Source organism: Prionailurus bengalensis, chromosome C2 (genome assembly GCF_016509475.1).
Source record: "Prionailurus bengalensis isolate Pbe53 chromosome C2, Fcat_Pben_1.1_paternal_pri, whole genome shotgun sequence".
NCBI lineage: Eukaryota > Metazoa > Chordata > Mammalia > Carnivora > Felidae > Prionailurus > Prionailurus bengalensis.
This window is the reverse complement of record NC_057350.1, coordinates 129,903,248-129,914,103: the sequence shown is the minus strand read 5'-3', so window position 1 is coordinate 129,914,103 and position 10,856 is coordinate 129,903,248.

The window sequence follows — 10,856 nt, the reverse complement described above, 5'->3', positions numbered from 1 at the left end:
ATTGAGCAAGAGAGCTAATTGTTAATGGACTATGAAGAATTTTAAATCTTAAAATTGTTTATACATCTGCATTTTCATTAGTTGTACCATACAAAGGAGTGACTATGATCAGTTTTTCTTTGATACAGTATTTTGCATTTTTTTAAAATTATAAATCATTTTACTTTATTTACCAAGCTGTTTTGTAGATTGACAATATGTCATCTCACACACAGTTGTGGAGGGCCAGAGGGGGAGTCTCTCCTTTCAAACAAGTTTACCTTCCAGCACATTTCATCAAGGAGAGTTTGCAGAAGTTGTTTTTCTTTAACCTCATAGCCATTAAAAACTTTTCATCATACCAAGTAAAACCAGGCTTCAGTTTGATTACCTCTAAAATAAGATAAACTAGTTGATTTTATGGTCCTCTTTCAAATTAAAATTCTGATTCTATGAAGAGCCCATTGCATTTCTCAGAAGTGATCAGGTAGTAATAACCTTAATGATGTCTAATCAGGAATCGGTCTTAGAATCATTACCTGACCTCTCTGTTTTTTCTCTTCAGTATAAAGAGAGAAAGTAATATTTGTTTGGGTTCTGCTATGTGCCAAACCAGTGTTTATCTCTTACCAAGGTGCACTTGAGTAACATACCATCTTAGTATCAGCTGGAAATATGCTTAGTTTACTTTTATATGACAGGGTTTTTCTGTTAGAGTGAAGGCTCTTGTTACAATAAAAAAACTGGTAGGTGTTCTTTCTGTTACACTGGCTGGACTTCTGTACATATTAATTTAAAAGGTCTGTAAGATGTAGAAAACTTTCAGGAAAGAACTAGTCAATTTTAGGGTCACAAGCTTAATACATTTGTAAGCATTTTTGTAGGAAAACCCATGCATGCAAATATAAAGCTTATTACTTTGATAGTGGAGCTACTAATGGTAAAAAGCTCTTTTAAAAAACTAAAGGGAGGGGCGCCTGGGTGGCACAGTCGGTTAAGCGTCCGACTTCAGCCAGGTAACAATCTCACGGTCCGTGAGTTCCAGCCCCGCATCAGGCTCTGGGCTGATGGCTCAGAGCCTGGAGCCTGTTTCCGATTCTGTGTCTCCCTCTCTCTCTGCCCCTCCCCCGTTCATGTTCTGTCTCTCTCTGTCCCAAAAATAAATAAACGTTGAAAAAAAAATTTTTTTTAAAAATAAAAATAAAAAAATAAAAAACTAAAGGGAAAAGAAACTTACTGGTTTAAATAGGAATTTTCCATATGTGCAAGAAGTTTTGGGAAGAGACCCTTTCTGGTTTAAACTATAACAGTGTCTTTATTTCTGTACAGACATTACAATGGCAAAATCTGCAAAATTAATTCAGCAGCAGCTTGAGAAAGAACTGTAAGTATGAATAAGTCATATTGGTTAATGTAGATCTTAACTCTTAGGAAATACAGATATATTGCTTAAAGTCTGGTTGTATATGATTATTATAGTCTGATAAATAGTGTGAAATATATTTGTTAAATGACAAAATTAATGGAATTTTAAAAAGCCTCAAGGGGATGTTCATGGATACTTTAAAAATTCATGGATAGGGGCACCTGGGTGGCTCAGTCGGTTAAGCGGCCGACTTCGGTTCAGGTCATGATCTCGCGGTCATGAGTTCAAGCCCCGTGTCGGGCTCTGTGCTGACAGCTCAGAGCCTGGAGCCTGTTTCAGATTCTGTGGCTCCCTCTCTGACCCTCCCCCGTTCATGCTCTGTCTCTGTCTCAAAAATAGATAAACGTTAAAAAAAAAAAAAAATTAAAAAAAACATGGATAGAAGATCTCAGCTTTTTTGAGGCTATAAATTCAGTGTATTTTCCCACTGTTTCTAGTTCATTTATAGTAGTTATGAAAGGTTTTAGAAACTACAGACTTTGAAAGCCATGGAAATTTTTGTTGTTGGAGTAAGAAAGGAGCACTTTGGAAGAATTTAAACATCTATGATACTATATTTTATAGCTTATTTTATTGTTTTCAAGCTACATGACATTATTTAGCTTGATTTTAATGTTTAAACATATGTAAATTGAGCTGTAACCTTTTGAATTTTAAGGAATCTAACATATCTGTACTCTGCCACTTTGTAAGAGCTAGCTTACCTAGGAGATAACATCAACCTTATAATGAAGCAAGTTTGTTTTCTTATTGCTGTGTATAAAGACTTTTTTTTTTCAAATGTTTATTTTTTTTATTTTGAGAGAGAGCTGTGGAGGGGCAGAGAGAGAATCCCAAGCAGGCTTCACACTATCAGTGCAGGGCCCAGCGCAGGGCTTGATTCCCATGGTTCGTGAGGACATGACCTGAGCTGAGATTAAGAGTTGGACACCAGGACGCCTGGGTGGCTCAGTCGGTTGGGCATCCAACTTCAGCTCAGGTCATGATCTCACGGTCCGTGAGTTCGAGCCCCGCGTCAGGCTCTGTGCTGACAGCTCGGAGCCTGGAGCCTCTTCAGATTCTGTCTCTCTCTCTCTCTCTCTCTCTCTCTCTCTCTCTGCCCCTCCCCCGTCACAGTCTGTCTGTCTCTCTCAAAAATAAATAAACATTAAAAAAAAATTAAAAACAAAGAGTTGGACACCCAACCAACTGAGCCACCCAGGCGCCCCAGGATTTTCTTTTATTAAAGAAAAGAACCTGATGAGGAAAAATTACATAAATTCAACTTTGAGCACATTTTTTCCCACTAGGATTTACTTATTACTCCTTTATTCATTTAACAGGCACCTATAATTCATCTAGTATATGGTAAGCCCTGCATTTAGAATGTAGCTACAGGGGGAAATACAATGTGGTTCCTGTACTCAGGAGCTTAGGGTTGACAAATTCCTGCTCAGGATGTGCAAACAAGGAATAGTTTTACATTTATTTATGTATTTATGTATGTGTGTATGTATGTATGGGTTTTTTTGTTTGTTTTGTTTTTTTTTTAGTTTTATATATTTATTTTTATTTATTTATTTATTTATTTTTATTTTTATTTTTTTCAACGTTTATTTATTTTTGGGACAGAGAGAGACAGAGCATGAACGGGGGAGGGGCAGAGAGAGACAGAGCATGAATGGGGGAGGGGCAGAGAGAGAGGGAGACACAGAATCGGAAACAGGCTCCAGGCTCTGAGCCATCAGCCCAGAGCCCGACGCGGGGCTGGAACTCACGGACCGTGAGATTGTGACCTGGCTGAAGTCGGACGCTTAACCGACTGCGCCACCCAGGCGCCCCTAGTTTTATATTTTTAAAGGACAGGTAAAAAAAAAAATAATAAGAAAAGTAGAAAAATAATGTGACAGAGACTAAATGTCACCTACAAGCCCAAAACATTTAATTTATGGCTCTTGACAGAAAAATTTTACCAGGCCTAGTCTGCCATTTTCTGTGGTTTCTTTCTTTCTTTTTTTTTTCTTTGAGAATGATATATTTAATTCCATATGCTTTAAACTTCTTAAAATATAAAGAGTAAAGTTAGCTCTTCAATCAGATTTATCAAAGATATCATTTATCAAAGATATTCAAGTTGAATATCAAGAGATTTTTTTAAACCCCTTAATGGAGGTGTAAATGATATTTAGAAAGCTGTGCATATTTAATATATACAACTCAGTGCATTTGGGGATAAATATCCAACTTTGATACCATCACCACCATTGAGGCCATCAAAATATCCATTACTTCCCAAAGTTTCCTCCTGCTCCCTTAAGTGTGTGTGTGTGAGAGGAGAGATTCATGAGAATACTTAAGATACCCTATTAGCAGATTTTAAGTGTACAAGGTAGTATTGTTAGCCATAGATACTATCCTGTATAGTAGATCTCTAGCATATGCTTGTTTGCATAACTGTAACTTTATAACCTTTGACCTAATGGTCAAAGGCTCCCCATTTCTCCCTCCCCCACCCCTGGTAACTGCCATTCTACTCTGCTTCTTTGTGTTTGATTTAGATTCCACATATAAATGTGATCATACAGTATTTGTCTTACTGTGCCTGTGTCTGCTATTTCACTTAGCATAATGTCCTCTAGGTTCATCCATGTTGTTGTAAGTAGTGGGATTTCCTTCTTTTTTAGGGCTGGATAATATTCCATACTATGTATGTTCCACATTTTATTTGTCCCTTCATCCTTTGTTTCTTCTATTTCTGTGAAAAATTCCATTGGAGTGTCAATAGGGATTGCATTGAATCTATAGACGGCTTTGCATAGTATAACCATTTTAACAGTATTATTCCAATCCAGAAACAAGGGACATCTGTTCCTTTACTCATGTCTTCACTTTCTTTCATGAATGTCTTACAATTTTCAGTGTATAGATCTTTCACCTACTTCATTACATTTGTGCCTAAGTATTTTATTTTTGATGCTATTGTAAATAGGATTGTTAATTCTTAATTTCTCTCATAGTTTGTTAGTAATACATAGAAACATAACTGATTGTTGTGTATCAATTTTGTTATCCTGTAACTTTATTGAATTTGTTTAGTAGTTCTGCTTTTTAGTGGTCTTTAGGGATTTATGTATATACGATTAAGTCATCTGTGAACAGTGATAATTTTACTTCTTCTTTTCTGATTTGCATGCTTTTTATTTCTTTCTTTGCCTAATTACTCTGTCTAGGACTTCCAGTGCTATGCTGAATAGAAGTGGTGAGAGTGAGCATCCTTGCCTTTTCCTGATCTTAGAGGAAAAGCTTTCAGCTTTTCACCGTTGAGTATTTTCTGTGGGCTTGTCATATATGACCCTTATTATTTTGAACTACATTCCTTCTCTACCTATTGTTGAGTTTTGATCATGAAAGGATGTTGATTTTTGTCGAATGATTTTTCTGTATCTATTGAGATGATTATATGATTCTTATCCTTCATCCTTTTACAGTGGTGTATCACCTTTATTGATATGTTGAACTTTTCATCTTGAGTAAATCCCATTTGATCATAATGTACAATCCATTTAACGTATGTACTGTTGAATTTGGTTTTCCAGTATTTTGCTGAGGAATGTTGCATCTATGTTCATTAGGGATGTTGGCCTATACTCTTCTTGTAGTGTCCTTCTCTTGCTTTGATATCAGGGTAATGCTGGCCTTATAAAATGAGTTTGGAAGTGTTACTTCCTCTTTAATTAGGAGATTTGAGAAGAATTAGTATTGATTCTTCTTTAAATGTTTGGTAGAGGGGTGCCTGGGTGGCTCAATGTTTTAAGCATCCTACTTTGGCCCAGGTCATAATCTCACAGTTTGTGAGTTTAAGACCTGCATCAGGTGAGCTTGAGCCCTGCTCCAGGGCTCTGCACTCTCTCTACCTCTCTCTTTCTGTCCCTTGCTCACTTGCATTCTATCTCTCAAAAAAAAAAAAAAAAAAAAATTTTTAATTAAAAAAAAAAGTTTGGTAGAATTCACTAGTGAAACCATCTTGTTCTGGGCTTTTCTTTATTGGTGGCTTTTAATTACTGATTCAGTCTCCTTACTCATTATCCGTCTGTTCCAATTTTCTGTTTTTTCATGATTAGGCTTTGGTGTGTTTTGTGTTTCTTGGAATTTATCCATTTCTTCTAGGTGTCTAATTTGTTGATAGTGTCTTATCCTTTGTATTTCTGTGGTGTAAGTTAGCCCTTTCATTTCTGATTTTATTAATTTTAGTCTTCTTTCTTTTCCTCCTCACTAAGGGATTGTCAGTTTTATTTTTCAAAAAACCAGCTCATAGTTTCATTGATATTTTCTATTGTTCTCTAGTCTATATTTCATTTCTTTATGCTCTGATGTCTATTTTTTCTTTCCTTCTGCTAAGTTTGTGGTAGTTTGTTCTTTTTTCTAGTTCCTGGAGGTGTCAAGTTAGGTTGTTTTTCTGAGATCTTTCTTTTTTCTTAGAGTAGACGTTTATTGCTACAAATTTCCCTCTTAGAACTGCCTTTGCTGCATCCTGTAAGTTTTGGTGTGTTGGGCTTCCATTTTTATTTGTGTAAATATTGTTTTATTTGCCTTGACTTCTTAGTTCTTCAGAAACATGTTATTTACTCCCCACAAACCGGTGAATTTTAAAATTTTCCTTCTATTACTGATTTCTAGGTTCATACCATTGTGGTCAGAAAGATACTTGATGTGATTTCAGTCTTAAATTTGTTGACTTGTTTTATGGCCTAACATGTTATCTATCCTGGAGACTGTTCTGTGTAAACTTAAAAAGAATGCATTCTTGGGGCACCAGAGTGGCTCATTCAATTAAGCATCTGACTTCGGCTCAGGTCATGATCTCGCAGTGAGTTCGGGCCCCATGTTGGGCTCTGTGCTGACAGCTCAGAGCCTGGAACCTGCTCCTGATTCTGTGTCTCCCTCTCTCTCTGACTCTCCTGCTCGTTTTCTGTCTCTCTCTCTCTCTCTCTCTCTCTCAAAAGTAAATAAACATTTAAAAAAAAAAAAAAAGAATGCGTTCTTGCAGTTGTTGGATGGAATGTTCTATATTTGTTAGTTATATTTGTGTTTAGTCTTGTTCACATACTTTGTTTTCTTACTGATTCTGTGTCTGGATTATCTGTTCATTGTTGGAAATGTGGGATTAAAGTCCCCTGCTATCATTGTGTTGATATCTATTTCTCCCTTTAGTTCTGTTAATCTGCTTTATGTATTTAGATTCTCTGATGTTAGGTGCATATATGGTTGCAATTATTATATCCTCTTGATGAACTTATGCCTTTATATAATGACCTTCTTTGTCTCTTGTGACAATTTTTGACTTAAAAGTCTGTTTTGTTGAAATAAGTCTAGCCAGCCCTGCTCTGTTTTGGTTACCATTTGCGTGGAATATCTATCTCTGTCCCTTCATGTAGAACCTTAAATCTGGTATGTCTCTCGTGGAGATAGAACATAGTTCAATCTTGTTTTTTAATCCATTCATCCACTCTGTTTTAAGAATTTAAGTCATTTACATTTAAAGTAATTACTGGTAGGTAAGGATTTACTCTGTTTTGTTTTGTTTTATAATTCCTTTGTCCCTTTCTTCTCTTTATAATTTAATTATTTGTTTGTGGTGCTATTTGTTTGTGGTGCTTTATTTTGTGCATCTACTATAATCAGATTGACAAAAGTCAGAGACAGAGAATTTTGAAAGCTGCAAGAGAAGCCAGTTGTCACAAACAAGGGAAACCCTGTAAGACTAGATTTCTTAGTCTTAGCATATACTTTATGTGCCAGTAGAGTAAAATCATATATTCAGAGTGCTGAAAGAAGAAAAATGCCACCAAGAATATTATACCCAGCAAAGCTGTCCATCAGACATGAAGGAGAGAGAAAAAATTTCTCTTCATGTTTAATTTGTTTGGGGTTCTTTGGGCTTAATGGATCTGGATGTTCATTTCCCTTTCTAGATTTGGGTTTTGTTGTTGTTGTTGTTTTATTTCTTTGAATAAGATTTCTGTTTCTTTGTCTTTCTCTGCTCCTTTTGGGACTACCATAATGCATGTACTTCGTTTATTTAATGATGTCTTATAAGTTATATAGGCTTTTTTTTTTTTTTTAATGTTTGCTTCTTTTTCCAAGAGACACAGAGTGTGAGTGGGAGAGGGGCAAGAGAGTGAGGGAGACATAGAATCCGAAGCAGGCTCCAGGCTCTGAGCTGTCAGCACAGAGCCCAAGGTGGGACTCGAACTCACCAACTGTGAGATCATGACCTGAGCTGAAGTCTACGCTTAACTGACTAAGCCACCCAGGTGCTTTATATAGGCTCTCTTTACTCTTTTTTTTTTTTCTTTTTGTTCTTCTCACTAGGTAACTTCAAATTCCTGATTTTAAGCTCCTCTGATTCTTTCTTCTGCTTTGGCAAATCTGCTATTAAAGATCTCTGAATTTTTCACCTTAGTCATTGTGTTATTTAGCTCCAGAATATCATAAAAAAGTTTCATGGTTTCTTTTTGTTGAACTTTATTTTTTTAAGTAGGCTTCATGCTTAATGTGGGGCTTGAACACCCCACCCTGAGATCAAGAGTCACATGCTTTACTGACTGAGCCAGCCACATGCCCTGAACTTCTCATTTTTATTCATATATTGTTTTTCTCATTTTATTGAGTTGTCTTTTTCTTTTATAGCTCAATGAACTTTCAAAGGATTATTTTGAATTCTTTGTCAGTTAGTAGATCTCCATTTCTTTAAGGTTAGTTATTGGTACTTTATTTTGTTCCTTTGGTGGGCTTGCTGCTGGAGCCCTTGGGCAGGTTGGCCTGGCTCCTAGATCCATGGTTAGTTGGGCCTACTGCCTGGGTCCACGGAAGCGGGCCTGGAACCAGGGTCCACTCACGCAGGCTTGAACCTGAATCTCTCCTGTCTTGCCAGGTGCCTGGGTCTCCTGGGGCAGGCCTTGTGCTGGGGTCCATTGGGGTGGTCCTGGAGCTTGGGTCCATATGCGTGGGCTGGGGCCATGAGGGTCAGCCTGGTGCTGGGTTTTCTGGGATAGTGAGTGCTTACTTCACTGTCCTTCCCCCAAGTGAAGCATATCTCTCCATGCTTGCAGGATAAGTAATGTGGGTAATGTGAAGCTGTCCTTCCTACTCTCTTCAGTGCATCTTTTTTTATTTCTGTATAATACCCAGGTCCTGTGATCTTTGACCTGGATCCCTTATCTCTCATGCATAGGTGGTTATTCAGATTGATGGTTCTGTGACAAGACTTGTGCTGGAAATTGCTATTCTGCCCTCTTGCTGATGTCACTGTTAGTGGTTTCTGTCCCTTCTGAAATTGCACATTTTTCATCTCTTCCCTTACTCTTGATGCTCTCTCTTGAGACTGTAAATTGTTTATTGTTAGACTAAGGAAATTGGAACAGTTAGTTAGTTTATTTTTTCTAGAAACTCTGTTGCAATTGTTGGGAATTGGGGGAAGAAGTGATCATATTTGTGTATCCCATTTTTTTTTTCTATTTAGCAGTATAGTCCCAAGTCTTCCTGTGTTCAAAGTACATATTTTCCTTAGTCCATTTGCTTTTTACTCTAAAGAGCCATATAAAAGCAATACAGAATAAAATGCATTACAAGGTAACTTAGCAAAATGTTAAAAGTTAGGAAGGTTAATATCAGTTAAATTAGGAGCCTGATTTTATTTTACTTTTAAAGTTTATTTATTTCTGTTAGTAATCTCTACTCCTAATGTGAGGCTTGACCTCATGACCCCAAGATCAAGAGTCATATGCTCTTCCAACTGAGCCAGCGGGGCATCCCAGGAGTCTAACTTTAGATTAATCCTGTGTTTGTGAGAATTAGGCCCTATCAGCTTTGAAGCATTTCATAGTCTCCTGAATAACAAGGTTAACTATGTTCATGTGGCTTTATGGCAAGAGCTGAGTACATATTTAATGTTTGGCCTTTTTTCCTTTTTAAGTCTTTTTTTTTTTTTAATTTATTTATTTATGTACTTGAGAGAGAGAGACAGCATGAGCAGGGAAGGGGCAGAGAGAGAGGGAGGGAGAGAAAATCCCAAGCAGGCTCCATGCTTTCAGCACAGAGCCCAGTGTGGGGCTCAAACCCACAAAACCATGAGATTGTGACCTGAGCCAAAATTAAGTGTTGGATGCTTAACTGACTGAGCCACCCAGCCTCCCCTAAGGTTTTTGTTTTTTTTTTTTTACTCTAAAATATCTTATATATAAAGGGATAGATATGACCCATATATTGACTTTAAAGAATATTAAAATGAATATCCATGGACCCACCACCTTGCTTAGAAGGTCCTAGGGGTTTCTCCCCAAAAGTTTTTCTTCCTTTCCATCAAGAGGTAAGTAGTATCTTGAATTTTGTATTAATTGTTTCTTAAAAATAGTTTTTTCATATGTGTCTTTTTCTAAGCAAGGTATTGCTTAGTTTTTCTTGGAGATTCTTCACTAATTTTCATGCAGCCTTACAGCTTCAAGAAATGCTTTTTATTTTGTTAAGAAAGCACTTTGGGGAGCATGTATTCCTCTGCTTCTGGATAGCAGAAAGTGTGGGAGAAGTAGACAAATGAGCATTGCTATGCACTCTTTTTGGGGGCCAGCAGGTGGCAGTAAGACAACTTAAATTGGGAAGGTTTTAGTGGGTAAAGAGGTTGGAGAATAGTGATTGGGCCCAAACTGGATATCAGAATTTGGAGTTTGTGGATTTCTAAGCTCTGTATCCACATAGACTTGTGATAAATGTAAATGTAATTTCAGAGACTTAAGTTATTATAACATTTACAACGTGTATTTAAAAAATGTGTTCAGGGCACCTGGGTGGCACAGTCATTTGACTGTCCGACTCTTGATTTTCTGCAGATATATAAAGGGGACACTGGTATGACCTGGGGATGTTACTGACCTACTCTTTATCAAGCGAAGTCAGGCCGGACCCACATCTCTCCTAGCTGAGAACGGTATATGAATGCAAAGGGTTATTCAACAGTCTTAATAGTGTAATTGACAGGTTTATGATTAAGTATTTAAATGAATACTGAAATATTTAGGAATGAATGTGGTTTTCTAAAGGCCTTTAATCACTATATAAAAGTTACTCTCTCCTTCCTGACTCATTTTTCTTTTGTGTCACAGCAACACTTTACGAGTCACCCGTTCTGCTGCCCCCAGCACACTGGACAGTTCCAGCACTGCCCCTGTTCAGCTGGGAAAGAAAGGCAAAGAATTTGAGTTCTCACAGTTGCCCCTCAAAGTGGAGTTCCTGGAGTGCAGTGCCAAGGGCGGAAGAGGGGACGCTGGCTCTGCTGACATCCGGGACCTGGAGAAATGGCTGGCTAAAATCGCCTGAGGGGCAGAGCTAAAGTGCAGGACAGTTGAACTTGTATGTGTGTGGAAAAGGGTGTGGTAGCCTTGAGTTGATAAAGAAGGGGTACAGAATGTAATAAGAA